This window comes from Centruroides vittatus, unplaced genomic scaffold (assembly GCF_030686945.1).
Source record: "Centruroides vittatus isolate TY-2023 unplaced genomic scaffold, ASM3068694v2 scaffold_752, whole genome shotgun sequence".
NCBI lineage: Eukaryota > Metazoa > Arthropoda > Arachnida > Scorpiones > Buthidae > Centruroides > Centruroides vittatus.
In genome coordinates, this window is record NW_027122716.1 from 1427225 (window position 1) to 1447336 (window position 20112).

Here is a 20112-nt window from a genome sequence, read left to right on the forward strand (position 1 = left end):
TTACCGATATCCGCAAGTAGTGAACAAGTCAATTTTTCTCCATTCTTAACCTATAGTATGGAAATATAAAAACTTCCATACGATTCTTAATCTAAATCAACTTTCCTTACAAATATTTATAAAATTATTCTTTACACAAGTATATAAGATAGAAAGAAATTTAAGTGATTAATTCTTACTGTTCCATTCAGACATTCCTTTACCATTGAGTCACGTTCTGCCAACCTTGACTGCTTTCATGAACATCTCAATAGTAGTTCTTTACGTGTACTTTGACAGTAATTTATAACATATTGTATATATGTTAAAATACATTTAATTGTCAACGAGTTTTATGATATCTTATCCACATTAAAATATATATAGTCGGAAAGGAAATAAACTTTATCAACGTGTTTGATTTTAATCTCGGGTTGTCAAATGCAATGCTGAGGCTAAGCTCTTTCCTCCCAACATTTTTTTTTTTTAAATTATTATTTTAATGAGGCATTTCATTACATTATTAATGAACTGTAATTAAAATAAATTTCATTCACTGAAAAGCAAAATTTTTGAAATGCTTCTGTAGTCTATTTTAACAATAGCAGCATTAAATTTATCATCACAATTAAGATAAACAGATAAAGTTAATAAAAATTTTCAAATATTTAATTGGGTTTTTATGGTTTTTATTTTTACAATTGTTGATATTACTGTTGCTAAATATATTTCAAAAACCGAATGAATTTTTTATTTCATAAAGTTTTTTACCGAATTTTTTTCATGCTGAAAATTGTCATAAAAAGTTTTTTTCACTTATATAGTCTACTTATATCAAATATTTGATATATTAAATTTTTATTACTACTTAAAAAAAGCTGTAATTTAGTGATTCCATAATATATAAATTCATTTTAGGTGAATATAACCGGGTTTATATTTTAAGGTGTATTGGTAAAATACATTAAAGATATCTTCACTGTATATTAAATATTTTTAACTTTTTTAAAGATATAGACAATTAATTTTTTAAATACAATTTTGACATAGTATTCTGACTTTAAACTTTTTTTAAATTTTGACATAGCATACTATTAAATAAATTTCTTAATGTGAATTTCTTAACACGAATTGATCAATAGTGCTGTTTTTGGGATGGTTTGACTAACTGGATTATACAAATTATAAAGATTTTTATACATCATAAAGGAAAAATATATTTTAGAGAAAAATAAAATATATAGGCATATAAAACAAACAATATGTTAAGTTGATCATCGATATAACAAATTCTATAATAATAATTATTATATAAGTTATCTTTAGATAAGAAACTGTGTTTTTAAAATATTTTTTCTCCAAAACATTTTAATATGAAAGTGAACTTAAAGATTCTTGTTATTTATGTATTTATTGGAAAGTCTATGAATTAATCTATTATTATTTACTAATTAAATTAACATTTACTCTTACATTTTAACTAGAATATATTAGTGATAGTAATCGATAGAATTTATTTAAAAGTATTTTTTAAATTATGATTAAAAAATACTTTTAAACAATGAGAAAAAAATTAATATTTATTACATTGTGTTCTGTTATTTGATAAGATGTATTGTTTTTAAAAAAATTGATATTCTGTAAAGGCTAAACTTAATCTGTGTATAATCCAATGCTTTCAAAATTACCAAATTGAATGATTAGTTTTAATTACTTTTAAAATTTTTTATTTGTAGAAATACAGTAAGAATTAATGAGTTGTAAATAGTTAATAAGTAGAGAATATATCAGAAAGAAATGTTTAAGATACTGGCAAGTTTAATAAATAAAATAATTGATAATTTATAAGAAACATATCATTTTTAATAGTTTACATGAATTTGTTATATTGTTTGTAGAACAAAAAATCAAATTATAAATATCAGAATTAGCAACTTTTTTAAGATTTAAAAATCTAAATTTATAGAAATTTGAATTTAAGCATTATATTTGTTATAAAAACCTTACTAAGAATCATAGTAATAATTACAATCAAAGATTTTATAATATTTTTGAATAATGAAATATCCAAAATATCCATTCCTTTTGAATTTTGTAAAATATTGAAAAGATTGAGGTTACAATTATAGAAGTAATATTTAGTTAGACTTTGGGCATTTAGAAATTATCATAAAAATTTCTAAAAGACTTCTTTTATAAATTCAAAGAATAATTAAATTTTCAGCTGGACTTACAACAAACAATTATAATAGAAGAATCCATTATAATTGTTTGTTGTAAATCGGGACTTTCTATAAATATGAATGATTACATGTATGGAAGGTTATACCGGTATATTGAATAGATCTAAACAGGAACTATTTCCATTTTATATTGTAATTACTATTAAGAAAAGAAGCATAAAAATAGTTTCATAATTTTTAATTATCTGTTTTTTGTCCCATACGTAGAAAGAAAATATAAATATTTTACTTTTAATAATTAGATATAATTAATGGTGGTTCTTTTAAGGATAGGAAATTGAAAAAAATTAGAATAAATTAAAAATAATTTATATTGGAATAATTATACAATTTACATTCTATATAATATTTAATAAACAATAATTGAGAATTGTAAAAAATAAGTAATAATTGGCCATGGATTCTATTTATTCATTATTTTACTAATATAAGGAGTTTATCATTTATGTAAACAAATTCTTTACATTCTTGTTCATTATTTACAAATTTATATTAGCAACAAAAATATTCTGTAATTCCTTCAGTATTTAGCTAGAATTATATAACTAGCATTACCAATTTTAAAATTAAAAGTGAGATTATCAGGAGTTTTATAAAAACATTGAATTTTATATAGTTAATTTGAATATTATAATATTAGTTATATTTAACTTATCTTTAGTTTTAGATAAATTTGCTTTTATTTACTTAGTTTATGATATTTTAACTTAATTATTAAAATTCTTCTTTTGAAACTTATTATTTTTAATCTCTAGTACCATGATTAAAAGTCTTACACAAAAATGTTGTAGGGTAGTTTAACAGGTGTTTCCTTTCTAAATTTAGATTTTCAAAAAATTTTTGAAGACATATTTGTTATTTGAGAACTATAGATTTAGAATTGATAGCAAAATATACTAAAAATATATTTAAGTTACAATGTTAGTTTATCATAACTCTTGAATTTATCTAAATAAATTTGACTTTTTTAAAATTACAAATGTTGTTTCTCATTTGTTTAGATTAAAAATAGAAAGTTTTATCAACAATTGCATTGTAGTTTGCCAAGTGTGCAATTCATTTTTTCTGCTTAACTTTATTCTCATATAATACTTGCTAGACCATAGAATGTCTGCTTAGAGACTTAAATTGACATGCAGTTTTTATTTCATTTGTCTTTGATAGTAATCAGTATCTTAATCCCAGATGAGTACAGTTCCACAATCATTACTTGAATATTGTGGAGTATGTGCCATCCCATATGATGATATGATTTTTTTATTTCCCCAAAAGAATTATTTCTGCTTTATAATATAATAGGATGTTTCAAGTATAGTAAACAAAACAAAAAAATAAGAAATTAAAATTTATTTTTTTTATCTTTAATGTAAACAAACAAATCTTATGTAAACATTAACTTTACAAAGGTTTTCTTTTTTCATTGTATAGTAAGTTGGACAAAACAACAAAGTAAATTTTACTTTTATATTTATACTGCATACATAAAACTTGACAAAAAAAAAAGGAAAACTGTTTTTTAGGGAAATTAAATATCACTATATCTGAAAAATGTACACTGAGTATTGTGTGGCCCTCCAAACAGTCCAAAATTTAGAAATAGCCAAAGCCACAGATGCAAGAAATATCTATTGGATGTGCAGAAACTCACAAAAAATGAAGATTTTCAATGAAACATTAAAAATATGAGAAAACATACTTAACATGGTATGTGTCATTTACTCTATATGAATGAATGTTTTATTTTTTATCTAATTTTTTCATTTTATGATATGTAGATAAAAACAACTATAATTAAATATCACAAGGATTATATGACAAAAAATGAAAATTTATTCATTTCTAAAGCAAAAAGTAGCATTTTATGATCTTTATGCCATCAATTTTTTTTAATCTTCAGAGCAAGTGCTGCATGTAATAATGCAGAACTTGCCTTACAAGTATTATGCTTGCATTTCATACATAAAATTTTTGTTTAATGATCTCGTCCACTGGGCATAAGTTAATTACTCTACTCGTCATTTGAGGAGACAGAGTTGTTTTACATGAAATGAATATCTTTAACAGGTATATCTTCTTTGTTATTGACATAAATCTATGTTTGTTGCCATTTTTACTTACTAATTTTTACTTAAAATTTTTTAAATTTATATTCTGTGAGTATTTGGGTATGATATACACCCCACAGCTCAAATTACTAAGTGAATCTTCTCCATGTACTGTACATATAATGTTTGCTACTTGTTTATTGCTGCTTGATAAGAAATGTGAGGAAAGGATCTGTTGCCAGAAAAACAAAACAAAAAAAAATTAAAAATAATATTTATCATAGGATAGTTCATACTTTCATACCTCATTATACTCATCCAGAGTTAATAATACTTAAATATTTATAACAAAATAAACTAATTTATGAAGCAATGTCCCAAGGAGATAATGAATGATTTACTTGCTACTTATTGTGTAAGGAATAATAAATTAAGCTTGTAAGTCTGCAATGCTGATACACAGCAATGAAGAACCTTACTTATCTGCCTACAAAAAATTCAGACAAAGATGCTAAACAATTTTATTATGGAAAAAACACTTTGATTAGACAGATTTTGAAAATTGAAAATCATATTACTGCTGTTAGAAAGCTAGATTTGTTTTATAAATTCTTTGTTAAATGTACATTCTGCAAATGATAGGTAATATCTTAAGAAATTTACATGAGAATGCACCTATTTTAAGCTATGATAATTATAAACTGTCTTTTTTGTGTTATAAAATTAAAATTTAGAAATGTAAGTAAAAACCAAATGATTATATCATAATTTTCAAGGATCTATTACATCTACGTGGGATAAATTGATATTTTAAATTGTAGATAGATTCTATATTTTAGAGTAAATTCAAATAGATTACATCACATTTACAGAAATACATATAATCTTGAAAATTTTATGTCAATATGATGGAAATTATATGCTTATTTTGGCTGAGTTGTTTATTAATTTTGTAGTAACATCAGAAGGTACTTTGTAATTATTATTCATTCACTAATGAGTTATTTTAAATTATTTTATTGAAAATGTGTGAAATTATTTTGTAACGTTATTTACATAATTGATTCTTTCACAAGTTTTAAAACAACTACTCATCAAATTGTACAATGTTAGTGATTAAAATAACTTTTGATTTATGCAGAATTTTTCAATTACAAATTGTTATTCTAAATGTCAATCTTTAGATTTTAAATATTTATTTTATAAAACGTTATAATAAAACTAGTCGTATTTTAAAAATTACAACATTTTTATTTATTTCATATTTCAAATTATTATTATTGTAACAAATTTTTTGGACAATTTGTTTATAGTGATATAACAATGTAAATGCAAAGATTAAATATTTTTTTATTCACATTATTATTCAATATACTTAACATTAAATTGTTAATATATGTAACTGTGAGATTTTAATAATAATATACAGTGATACCTCAGTTTTTGTTGATAATCTGTTCAAAAACAATTGGTGAAATCTGAAACTGACAAAAACAAAGGCAATTATTTCCATATGAATCAACGTAAATCTAATCAATTTGTTCTAGACACTCTAAAATACATACAAAAAACACATTATAGAGAATATAGAGAATAAATATAGTGTTTAATACTAAAAACAATAAAAAATTAATATAAAATGAATATAAAAGACTGATGAATAAATGAACATTTAACATGACATTCGAAGGACTGCTGGCTCTGGAAACTTTCTTTGGGGTCATGATGGAGCTAAAAGGAAAGGAAAGCAATGGCAGCGTTTATGTAGTTAGTGTAGCGAAAATGACGTCACGAGCAGCTATCGCTACATTTTGCTGCATTATAGTTTAGAAACGCTTTCCGCTCAAGCTAAAGATGGATGCTGTAATCTACCCTTTAGTTCCAGTTACAGCCAAAAATAGTTTTTAGTTAAAGAACTACAATATTTAAATAAAGAGATATAAAGAAGAATTGAGCATTTCTCTCTTTGAAAATGCAATCAAAGTAGAGCTAGGAGATAGATGATTATATTTAAAATGTATTATTTTCTTATTCTTTAGATATCTTTCAGTCATTTTATAAAATTTAATTGTTTTTAATCTTTCCATAATATTTTTATCAACAGTCACTTCGACTTTATTTTTGCAGCATAATATTGTATTATTTACATGAGCATCCATTTTACTTTACACGTGTAGCAGACATAAAAGCTGCTTTATCTTTGCTGCTGCAATCCCTTGCAGCAAACGTTTAAAAACAGTTTGTTACCTTATAGCACTTCATTTAGGAATGCTTTGCTGTGTAGCAATCGAGCAGTGCTGCATAAAGAAATTCAACATATGGAATTGTTTGTTTAGATGTGTGGGGTAACGTTCACACAATGAGAAACAACAACATACTGAGCAGGAAAATGTGTGGGTCACCCTTTGTTTTTGCGAAATTAGCAGCTAGGTCAAGTGGGCATGCCGATGAAAACTAAGACAAATTTTTCACAGAAAAAAATCAATGAAATCCAAAACAGATGATAACTGAAGTCAATGAAAACCAAGGTATTACTGTATTAGTTTATTGGATAATATACACTCTAAATTTTAATGTTAATGCTCTGATTATACTTGAGATCACATAAAATCATCATAATATAAATTTTTATTTATTGTAAGATTTAATAAAATAAGAGCTGTTCTATTCAATAAATAGGCAGTTCTATTCAAATTCATATTTTAGTATATGAATAAGCTCATAAGAATTTCAGAAGAGAAACATATAATGGGTTTCTGGAAAAAATTCACACAATATCTCAGGCTCTAGCTAATAGCCAATAAGTTTTAACTATGCTGCACATGTTATAATTTGAAAGTGCTTTGTATGCTGTAGAACAAGCTAGAATCTTTTTCTGAATTTGATTTTCTGCTGCTTTCATAAAGGCAATGAAAGAGTCTTTACAGCTAAGACTGAACAGCATTTACACATTTAAATAAAGCATTAGGAGAACGTTTACTGTACTCTAATCTCTGCACACAAAGCTAGAACCAATTTTAAAATCGTAGGCACAAAAAACCTTTCACACACCGTTAGAATGTTAGACCGTTTTAAAAGTTAGACCGTTTTAAAAGGCCTTCTTCAGGTGCACCTGAAGAAGGCCTTTTAAAACGGCCGAAAACGTTTGTGCTCATTAATTTGTCTGCTAGAAATAGTGTGTGAAAGGTTTTTTGTGCCTACGATACTGTACTCTATTTTGCAATTCTAAAGTGGACTATATATTGCATTATCTAATTTTTCAATAATGGATTACTATCACAGAGAAGAAAGGGTCTGGTAGAAAAGTAAAAATTCCAACAAAAGCCAAATTGGAAGGATTGAAGAGGACCTTTGAAGGCAGTGACAAGGTGTCAATTCAAACTGTAATCTTGAAACTAAAAATTTCATTTATTTGACTCTAAGGCTTTGAAAACAAAAATACACATTAAATATTAAAAGAAGCAGGTAATTCTGGACAGAATATTTTTGCCAGTCTTCTTTGCATGTCCAAAGTGTGGAAGGTTATTGCAAACGTTTTCTGAAAAAGATTTCATTTTGGATTAGAAATCTTACTTTATTCTTTCACACTCAATGATCAATGGTAATGATGGATTTTATACAGTGATAACTCTACACCTGCTGTTGTAAAGTTTTCTGAGACAAAGAAATTTGAAGGCATTGTTTTGGTATGGATTGTACTGGGAGTGAAAGGTTGGGTCAAATCCTAATCAGAAAATCAAGTTTTACTTTCAATGCCTAGCAATATTTAAATGAATGTATAAGATGTTGCCAATTCCTTACATTTGAAAGAATTATTCTCAAGCAGAATGTGTTTTCTGGCTAGAATTAACTATACAATTCAGAATTTACTACTCTTAGAATGTTCTTATTATACAACTGCATTGCTTTCTTTGTTCGTTCAATCAAGTCTGCTGGAGACTCAAATAGTATGGTTCAGACTCAAATAGTGCTGACACTTCAGAAAAATCAAATATACAATCCTTTGTAAATATTAATTACTTTTAGTAACTTTTATCACAGGTTTTTAATAACAAAAATTGAATAAACCATAACTATATTTAATCATTTTATGTTTTATGAATATGGCTTTTATCTATATTAATATTTATTGTTCAGAATCATTTTACATATATTGACTGGACAATGTGTGATACTTGTTGAAGTTCTGGAAGTTTTAAAAAGTTCAAGATCCTCTTAGTAATGCACAGTGACCTTGTCAAAGTTTCTTTCACTAACAAGAGGATGGCATTATGCTGGGATCACCAATTTTGATCGAACTCTGAGAGGATATAGTGCATCCCCAATAAGTGACATGTGTTAAGCAGTAAGGTGCACTACTGAAAATTAAAGTTAAAAATTTCTTGAGAAAATTGAAACATTAGGGATGCACTACAGCCTTACAGAGTTTGATTAAAATTAGTGACTCCAAAGTCATGCCATTTCTTCGTAAGTAAATAGACTGGTTTCTGCTACTATGCATTTTTACAGCCCAGCCAAGATTGATGAAGTAATCTGTATCAAAGTTTTATAAGACATGATAAAATTAAATTAGGATAAAAGATGCACCACTTGCTTTTGGCTATTTTATGAAAAACTGTAATATTTAAGGACAAGAATGAGACTGACATTTACTCCTGTACTATGAATCTCATGTCTAAACTGTGACACTTGGCTAATCTGTTGTTATAATAAAATTCTAGTATTGAATATTGGGTACCTACTTATGAATTGGCAGATAGCTTCTTTGAAGTAATTAGATGTTTTTATGGCCTGAAATTATCAAAAATTACCTGGAAAATCTAGAAAAGAAAGGGAAATTCAGTCTGAAGTATTTCTAGACATCCTGCTAATTTTAAATTTGATATATTTTGTGGAACAGTGATTCTTAAACTTTTTCACTGCTTCCTCTTATTGAATTGTTAAAACATTTTCTTGTATCTCCAAGGAGAATTTGTTTTTTTTTTTTTTTATATTTAAAAGGATAGGGTTATCCCATTTTCTTGTGTGTATCACTTGTACTTAAAGTTAAGATACTGTACATCTTAAGTAATTAAGAAAAACCCTTAAAAAATACCAAAACTGCATTGATGAAAAACTCAAATATAAAATTAATAATGGATTTTAGAGATACAGTAAGATGATAATGACAATTTTTAAAGAAATATTACATTATAAAGTCTAACTTTTATTTCTGTTACTAATTAAGTACTGTATATATTTTTTTCATAAAAAAAACATCTGTTATAGAAAGGCTTGCATCCGCTGAAAATATTTTGTATTCCAAAGTTTAAAGAATCACTAATGTTATAAAATCACAAACATCATAAAACTTGGTTATTAAAATTCTCAAAAGAATTTTGGAAATACTGATTTGGAATAACAGAAACAAAATAGTTGACTTTTTATTTTTTTCCTGTTAAGAATTCAATTTAAAGAATAATAATTTTTGATTATTAAAATTTATCATTAGAGTGTAAGAAAGTTCAAAAACTTTTTAAACTGTACAACTTCCTAGATTATGAAATTGTAATTTGAGAAACTATTATTTAATATAGCTTTCAATCTGATAATACAATTTGGGCTAAAGAAAACTAACTTCTACCTTGATATAAGTAAATGACTTTATTTACAAGGTGTGTCTGAAAAGTTCAGTGAATGGTCTCCTAAAATAAAGGAAACGAGAGATACAAACAAAATACTTTTATTGGCATTCAAAGTAATCGCCATTAGTGACAACACACATTTGACATAGGTTGTACAGCTGCTGGAAGCTGTGAGCAAACACTTCTTTCGGTATTGCACAAAGCACCGTTGTCACATGTTGTTGGATCTGCGTAATGTTGGAAAAGCATAGGTGTTTCAGGCGGGGAACAAGAAGAAATCTGCAGGTGCCAGATCTGGAGAATTATGGAAAGTGTTGAAGAACTGTCACCTGGCGTGTAGCGAGGAAGTGCAGTAATTAATGTTCATGTGTTTCTCCATTTCGCAGTGACACTCCTCCTCACACTGACTGCGTTGCATTGTTTGCTGCACGCACTTCTGTTTAACTGTTGTGATTTCAATGCTGGGGGCACTAGTTGGCAAGTCTCTCACTATGTCTGCGTGAGCACAACATTCTAACCAGCATGGTTATTCAACTATGGGAACATTCACCGAACTTTTCAGACACACCTTGTATATCAAACAGTGACATTAGCAGCTATGAGCAATTGTTTTTAATCTTTTTGTCTGATGTATAGAACCAGCAAAGCCAAATGTTATGTTATACTATTAATTAATATAAAAATCAATCTAATAAGACTACTAACTCAACAACCTAAAATCAGCAATAAGAACACTCACTTTAGAATAGCAAACATTTTCTTCCATCTTATATGGATATTGTCAGGCTAATGTTCAAAAATAGAACTTGGTTTTCTTCATATGTTTAACACCTACACTAAATGATTACTGCATTAGGAGCACCATGCCAGTACTATCTCAGAAATGATAAAGAAATGTCCTGTAATTGCCATGTCACAATTTTCTGCAGTCATTGCAGTCTTTTGCTTATAGAAGGCAATACTTGCTAATCATAGGCAGACAGCAACTTGAGTGACTTTGAGTGTGGACAGATCATTTGGGACCCGAAGGCAGGTGCCAGTATTTTCAAAATGGGTGCATTGATTGTTTTCATACCATGGTGTTTAGGGTGTACCATGAGTAATGGATCATTCACAAACATCCACCAGAAGATTACAGAATGGTCAGTCACATGTGATTGATCCCAGAGGTGAGCATTGCCTGTCAAGACTTATCTAAATATGTTCTTTACAATGCCAAATATAGAATGAAAATAAAGCAAGCTGTCTATTGGCTTTAAAGTTGTCTATTTGCAAAGTAATTAAAAAAAAGTACTTTTGATATTTCAAAATGTCATCTTCAGGTTGAGCATATATTATTCAAATTACAATTTTTAAAAAAAGTACATTTAATGTATAATTTAAATAAATTTAATTAAATACTTTGCAAATAAACAACTTTACTGCCGATAAAGTTTGCTTTATTCTTATACAAGACTGATATCTGAATGAAGATGTGTCACAGTGGAACAGTTTACCCACTAGTACAGAGGTGGGGAACCTTTTTACCATTAGAGGCCACATTTAAATTAGGCAGCAATAAGAGAGGCCGCATAAGCTGATTGACCTAAGAAAGTGACTTTTGTGAAATTATTATAGTTTTTCTATAGATTTAACAATTTATTGCATTATATAGAAAAAATGAAATATAATACTACAAAATTTTAAATATAATATACATATAAAATAATATAAAAATATTATAAAAAAATACAATAAAAAATATTTTTTTATTCACTAAGTTAGTGACTTATTTGGCTTTGTTTTTTGTTTGACAGTAATTGTATATTTGGATCAAGCTTCGTAACACACAGCTTTAATTGATCCTCTAAATGTGCATCTGTAATTTGCGTTCTTAAATTTGTTTTTATTTTTGACATGAGAGAAAATGTTTTCTCGCAACAGTAGGTACTTCCGAAGCAGGAAAGTAAACGGCGAGCATGTTCTCGAAGGCATGGATATTCAACAGCATTTTTCCAGATTTCTATGGGATCCTTTTTAGCGTTAAAAAGGGATTTGATGATACTATCTTCCCCTAAATCAATTAACTCCATTTGTAGTTCTGCAGGAGCCTCGGATATATCTATTAAATGTGGTTCAAATGCCAGTTTCATAGCAGGAGTGTGCTCGTCAAAATCAGAAAATCTATTAGTATACTCTTCTATTAAACAATCCAAGACACCTACATATTCATCGAATATTTTATTTTCACAGTTCTGCTCATTTAACATTTTAGCTAGCTCCGGGAAGTGTTGTGCAGATATTTCCGATCGACAAAGCAATGTTTTGAAAAATGATAATTTTTTTCTAAACGCTTGGATCTTTTGCCACATTTCATAAATATACCTCGTTTCACCTTGCAGGCAAACATTTAAATTGTTTTGTTTTGTCATCATATCAGACAAAAATGCAAGGTTTCTGAGAAATACTTCATCTGATAGATCACATTGTTTTCCTTGTTCTTGATAAAAGTTTAAAATTTGTCGTCGTAAAGACAAAACTTTTATCAAAACCTGACCTGTTGATAGCCAGCGAACCTTGCAGTAGTATGGTAGGTCAACACTATACGTTTCCTCATCTAAAGAGAGCATCTGCCGAAATTCACGATGACGCATTGCATTTACGCGAATATAGTTGACAATGGCAATGGTTCTATCCACAGTGTCTTGCAAAATGGTAGATTTTGCGCAAAGATTTTGCTGATGCAAAATGCAGTGAAATGAAATCAATTTTTTCAAGTTTAAGTTTTCCTTTTTTAACAAAGCAACGAATCCTTCTTTTTTGCCTCTCATGGAAGGTGCGCCATCGGTGCAGACACTGACTAAATTACTGACATTCAATTGTAATTTATTACATACTTCTTTGAAGTTTTCGAAAATATCGGCTCCGCGAGTTCTTCCAGTTAGTGTACCCAACGCAAGTAGTTCTTCGTAACATTGAAAATCTTTAGTTATAGCACGAATAAAATATAAAACTTGTGCCGAATCTGTTTTATCAGTGCTTTCATCTAAAGGAATTGAAAAATAAACATCTTCATTTTGTATAATTGTATGAAGTTGCTCTGTTACATTTTGCGCTAATTCGTGCTGTCGATCTGTTACAGTTCTTCTTGAAAGAGGTAATTGTTTGTATTTGTCGACATTTCTTGGATCTAACATACTCACTGCTTCAACAATACATTCTTTAATTATTTCAATGTCACTAAATGGTTTGCCCCTTTTTCCAAGTATATGTGCTATTTTATACGTAACAGCAACTGCAGCGGAATTTTGATTTACAAAGGCACTAAAAGATGCCTGCTGATGATGCTTCTCATTTTTCAACTTTTGAAGTGCAGCTTTTCGTGATTCACCTTCTAAAGCGAAATATTTATGTTCTTTATGAGTCAAATAGTGTTTATTTGCATTCGCTTTTTTTAAAGTATTTAAAACTGTATTGCACAACAAACACATCATTTTATCTTTCTCAGCAGTAAAGAAAAAATCTAACTCCCATTCTACATTAAATGTTCTGTTTTCATCACCTAATTTTCTTCTCTTACTATTTGACATGATGGATAAAAAAATGAATATCAAATAATATCTTTAACAAAGTGTATACTTTCTAGAAATACAATAAAACCGTGTAACTATTATAAGCACGCACTATTAACTACTGTTTGCTGAAGATCGCAACAGGGAAGCGTTGAGAGATGCGAGTCAGAGAAGCCAAAGCAAGGTGTGACACTCAAATGGGAGATCTGAAACTGAGTTTTGTTTACTTCTTAGACAAGGTAGATGGCGCTGCTAGCGCTAATTTAAATTTTTTTTTGCAAAGACAATCAGCTGACTAATGAATTGTATGACAAATTTTGTAAATAGTATTTTGTAATTTTAATTTATTTTCAAATAAATATTACATAGAACATTATTCGTTTCTTTTAGATATGTAAATTACATAAACATACAGACTAGTATTCTGACGTCATGTTACAATATGACTGTCTTTGGCGGGATTTTTCGCGCAACTCTCATGGCGTTGATGTACAATAGTTGTTTGAAACGAACTCTACCATTTTGTACTAGGTGGCAAAGGGCCGCACAAGAACCTCGCGGAGGCCGCAGGTTCCCCACCTATGCACTAGTACAACAGTGGATGAGGCAGATGTGTTGACCATGTGACATACCTTGCATCAACTGGGTTCAATAGCTGTTGACCTGCATGAGTGCCTATGTTAAACATGTGTCATCACAAACAATGCCTTGCATGGGCAAGAGAAAGCCATTATTGGAACTTGGACATGTGGAAGAAAGTCATCTGGGGTGACAAGGCCCATTTCATGCTGAACCATGCTGATGGCCATGTCTGAATCTGGCATAACAGCCCGAAGCTGTCTCCCCTGGTTGCACAAGCACAGTTGGTGTTACAAAAGCTGGTGGTGATGGTATTGTTGTCTGGGGAGTGTTCTCTTGGTAAGGTCTAGGATCATTGATCTTCATTCCACAATCCTTGAATGGTGAATGATACAGAGACCTATTAGCCTGGAAATAATGGTGCAGATGGTCCACTTATGTTTCCTGACAATGATGCCATGTTTCAACATAATGCACCGAGTCACTGTGTGAGGCTCACTCAAGAATGGTTAGAGAAACATGATGATGAATTCTAATTCCACACACTGCCTTGGTCCCATACTCACCAGACTGTAACTCTATTGAGCTTGTTTGGAATATTCTGGAATGTATTGTGAGGTTGTCATCGAACTTCTCTGCAAAATGTGCCCCAACTGACAGTTTTTATAGTTTCTTAACTGGACCCAACTGCTTTAGCAGGCATGGGTCCAGTTAAGAATAGAGGCTGTTTAGCATCTGCTAGAGTCCATGCCTTAGCATTTACAAGCTGTGGTTTCCTAGAGAGGTGGACTAATCAGTTATTAGGCAGGTGTTCCTAATGGTAGTGATTGTTCAGTGTAAATAGGGGTCAGTTTCCTCATAAAGTCCTTCTGAAATCACCTTCTTGATGGATTGAATAAGGCAATGCAACACAGACAATCAATCTAATCAGAAATGCAGAACTCAAATAGAAACCATAAAAACAATTTATATTCATGACTAATCCAATTGTGAAGATTTTGTTCCCATAATTTCCTTCTCTTTCTCCACTTTCAATAATTTTCCAAATGACTTATTTTTTGCATCAGGCTAATGAGTGAAAATAGAATGCAGCTCTATTTTTGAACATTAGCCTGACGATTCTGTTTATTTACAGAAGTAGGCCTACACCATTTTACGGGTTCATCTTTCTAGATATTATGAGATAATTGGAACATACATTTTTAGTTTAGAATGCTCTTCCAGTTTTGAAGAACATCAACAAATACTCTTTATACAAATTTACTTTTATACAATAACAAAATAACAGTTTATTTTATTAACTAAAGTACAGTTTTTACAATTCCCATAGATTTGTCACTTCATACAGAGTAGAAATAAAATGAACAAAAGAAAACTCTTGGAGGGACATTTTCACACTTAAGTCAATTCTGTTGAACTCTCCAAAGTCACTTACTCCAGTCACTATTAAGTAGATTAACTGGTTTTATGTACTGATAGGCACACTATCATACCAAGAACCAACAAAAAAAAAATCATTTGTTTTCATTATAATATGGGATTTTTTTTGATGGTTCTTGGTATGGTAGTATGTTTATTTGTCCCTTAAAAATCTGATTCTGATGAACTCTGATTCAACTTCTCTTCAAACTATCCCCTTTTTTAATTCAGAAGATTTAATTTTACCAAATCCTAACATTTTTCTTTAGCCCAAAGTGTTTTATTCCATATCCAGTATTTTAGTTCAAATATTTGATGATACAGTCAATGATGAAAGCCTAATGAGATTTTTGTATATTGTTTTTGCTCATAAGTAATATCTTTATTTATATTAGGCTTTTCTTAGAAATATCTAATGATAATTTATTTCCATTTTTAGACTTGTTATTTCTGATTGTAAAATTTACATTCAGGTATGCATAAAGCAATTGTTAACTTTTCCTATAAAATATTCTTTCCATTTTGGTTCATTCATTTATAATATTCTGCTTTCATTTCAAACTTGAACAAAATGTACATGTTTTTCTGCAAGTGAAAGCTTAAATAATGAATTTGAAGTATTAAGGAAGATATGTTAAATATAATTGGCATTACATTTGTATTGATTAATAAAGTATAATAATTTTTCAGATTCCAAACTGCATTATTTAAATAATAAGACTAGGCAAGTTTTGTTTTGACACTTTTAAGTTAAATCAGTTTTAATTAGAAGTAATATTTTCATCATGTCCATTAGACCCATTGATTATGAGAAAACAGGCACAAAAATTAAGTTTTGAAATTATGCATTATGTAGATGCAACATAATGATTTTATAGGAAAGAATAAAAAGAGCATATGAAAGACATTTGTATTATCAGCAAAAGAAACTTTTGCTAATACAATTGTAAACATTTATCTAAATTAATACTAAATAAAGGATTTGTACTAGATTATGAAGAAAAGTTTTTTTTTAAAGAAATACAAAAAATTTTATTTTTAGCTGAAACTTGCTAACAACAAGACTGGAATGCATCTGCACAGTAAGCAGGAGTTGTGGATTCGAGTCTCACTCTGGGCCAATTCTTTTGTTTTTCTTACAGAATATTCTAAATTAAATCCATCCAACAAACATTTCAATAATAAATACAAATATGTCGTACTGACCTTGTATTGCTTTGCAGATGATACTTTAAAAGCAAATAAAAATAAAGTTATAGTATTGATGAAGAGCTCCTATACCACCATCTTACAGACATATATACAAGACACAGAATGTGAGGAGGTAGGAAAAGACTTTGTCAACAAACTCCAGTCAAGAGTGCATAGGTTTACACACACTCAACTGCAAGGAAGTTAGGGTTAAGCAATGCAACAATAGCCTCACCAGTGGTCCCCCAGACTATTTGCCTATGCCAAAATGCATAAACAAGGGATGGAATTAAGACCTATATTAGACAAAACCAATGCACCCACCAGAAAAATAGAACAGAAGATCCACATGCTCCTGGCTAAATACCTTGAAGGCTACCAGTTTGCAATTTCCAATTTCACACAAGTAATTGAAGCCATAAGGAACTGTGAACCATCTGAAGAATTCTGGATCACTATTTTAGACTTTAAGGCACTATACTCATCAGTTAAACTAGAGCCTTGTTTCTGTGGTTTACGAGATTGGCTTATGACAAAGATGACAAAGCAGACCAAAGACAAATACTAGAACTATCACATATGCTCTGTTATACTTCATGCTTATAATTAGATGGGAAGATGTTACTTCAAAAAAAGAGGGGTACCTATGGGTAGCCCACTATCAGGGGACTTAGCTGAAATTGTAGTATGCCTTCTAGAAGCCAAAATCATCACCGGTTCCTTCCCAATATTAAAGTATATAAGCGATACATCAATGACGTATGCATCGTATGGAAGACAAAGCCAGTCATCAAAGAATTTATACAATGCATGAATTGCAACTCGTATCACTTTACAAATAAGCAATAAAGAGGCTCAATTTTAGACTTCAGTATGAGATTCAATGGTAGTGGATATGACACCAAGATATACTGAAAACCAAGTGCAAGTCTCAATATACATCCCAGCCAACTCTACTGACCCATATAACTACAGAATGGCAGCTCTTAGAGCACTTATCAGAAGGGCGTACACACACTGTAGCAAAGAACAAGACAAATAAGAAAAATAGCAGAAATTGCTGAAAATCATGGCTACAATAAAGGCCTAATATATAGAATGGCAGATAAGCAAAAAAAACCAACTTAAAGACCAATTAAATAGGATTCCAGAAAAGGATCCACAACAAGATGCATATAGCTATGGCATATGAGTGCCCTATGCAGTCCCTGTATCAAGAAATGTGGGCTTACACTAATGCAAAAATAGCCTACAGACCTAAGTCAGATACATTCAGCATGCTAAGAAACAAGAAGGATAGGGCAGAAATCGAAAGAACGCTGGGAGTATATAAAATTTTGCTAAGAGATAGCAGATTCGATAGAGACCTCGTATATGTTGGATCTACAAAAAGATCACACAAACAATGCCTCCCCGAACACAAAATGGACATTGAAAAAAGAAAAGCAATACCATCTTAGTGATATATGCCAATGAAAATGGTATTACACCTAATTTACAACAAGCGGCAATGATCTGATAAACCCGGCATATAAACCAACTGCAAAGTTTATAGGCGTTAGAAATTTTTAAAGCAGACTGCAAAGGCCTGTCGATCAATTTAGAGAAGAAAAACAACTATCTAAAGCATGGCAAGCTATTTATGACGACATACTATAACATCCAGCATAGGTGCAAACCTTTTGGAGTTTTAAATTTTCAAATTTTAGAAATAAATTTCGAAGATAGAAGTATTGGAGACTGGAACATCTAAAAATCGGAATCAAACTCACACCTGAAGAAGACCCTAGAAATGGGTCGAAAAACGTTAGTGTTATGTTCTAAGTATCATCTGCAAAGCTATACAAGGTTAGTACGATGTATTTGTATATTCTAAATTATTTAATTAATATTAAATTAATTATAATTATTAAATTTAATGAGGAAGGCATTTGGTGCCATCTCTTTAGTGACAAATTATTTAGTAATTAATTAAATATAATTGCGGAAAAGTAGCTTGATGTAATCCGATAGTTGTTTGGCATTATGAATGTACCATTAACTTTTAGTTGTTAGGCTAAAATGAAAATGTAGAAATTTTTTTTTTTTTGGCTAACTGATATCAGGTAAAAGTAAGTGTGTATGTCTAATCATTTTTAATTTACACTCTTGTCAGTCCTATATATGAATAAATTTTTGAGTTTGCATCATAGTAATCTATTTTTCTAATACTTTAAGTTGACAAAATGTCTACTGTGTAGGACTGACCAGCTGTAAAATAGTGATATTGTGAGATAAAATTGACTTGATGTTCATTGCTAAATAGACATTAACTAAATATTTTATATTAAATGATTCCAGGAATACATTATCTTACAGTATTTTGTAAGTATTATACATATGTATAATGCTACAGAATAACTACAGTAGCTTTTTCTTGTTTAGTTTTTGGATTAAAAATCCATAATGGGATTTGTTAAGAGCTAGATTTGGAATATGAAAATAAGTTAAGCTTAACAAACCACAACAAAAACCATAAATTTCAGTAAAAACTTAAATAAGTTAAGCTTAATTACTATAATGTAAAGTTAAGTTTTTTTAAATTACTTTTTTCCAATTAGTAAGTTATTCTTTATTATGTTTTTTTAGTTAAAAAAAACAAAGATTGCATTTTAAATCATAAATCAGAGAAAATATCCATTAAATTAACTTGTATAATCACTCTGAATCACTCTATAAATATATTTTTATCTTATATGTTTATTTTCACTAATATATATTAGTACTAATGAACGTATGATTTTGATGCAATCATTTATATTTGAATATCAGGGTTTTACTAAACCCGGAGTATTTAATCTGCATGTTTATTAAATCTTGTGTCAAATCTAAAGTTCAATAAAACACCTGTTACAACTAGACAAAATTAGATCAATTTCAGGAGTATCTGAATACTCCTGTTTTGACACAATGATTTGTGTTTGAAATTTTAAACTAGAATTAGACTGTATTTAAAGTATCACCATTCAATGTTGCCTTGAGCCAATTATATAGCAGTCCAAATGTAACCAAATTTGGTATGTTAACAATTCAGTAAAAGACATTTCTGTAAAAAAGAAAAAAATATTAGTACTAAAAAGTGTTGCTATGGCACTTTGGTGCTGCAAGCAACAAAAAAGCAATTTTGTTTGTGGAGACACTTACGAAGTATGGCTTATCAAGAACATGTAAATTTGCCAGCATTGAAACTGTGGAAGACAATGGATGGGCATATTCAAAATCTCAGCATCAATTTAGTGAGAAGCTGCTGGAAGTGATTCAACTGTTAGTGTTTTTAAGAGAACACAAATGCTGTTTGCTGGGATGTTGGGAAAGAGAAACAAGAAAAAGGCAAATGATGTGGAATTCCACATTATGTTAAATTTATTTTTGAACTTAATGAGAACAGCTTAATGAAAAATGAATATTTTGAAAAAAGAAAGAGGGATAAAGATTTTTAAAT

General features: G+C 29.3%; 1 protein-coding gene across 4 annotated transcripts in view; it reads left to right on the forward strand.

Moving 5' to 3' along the window:
• Positions 1–20112, forward strand: part of LOC136989648 (phosphatase and actin regulator 1-like) — a 92270-nt gene that overhangs the window by 578 nt on the left and 71580 nt on the right. The window lies entirely within an intron of this gene.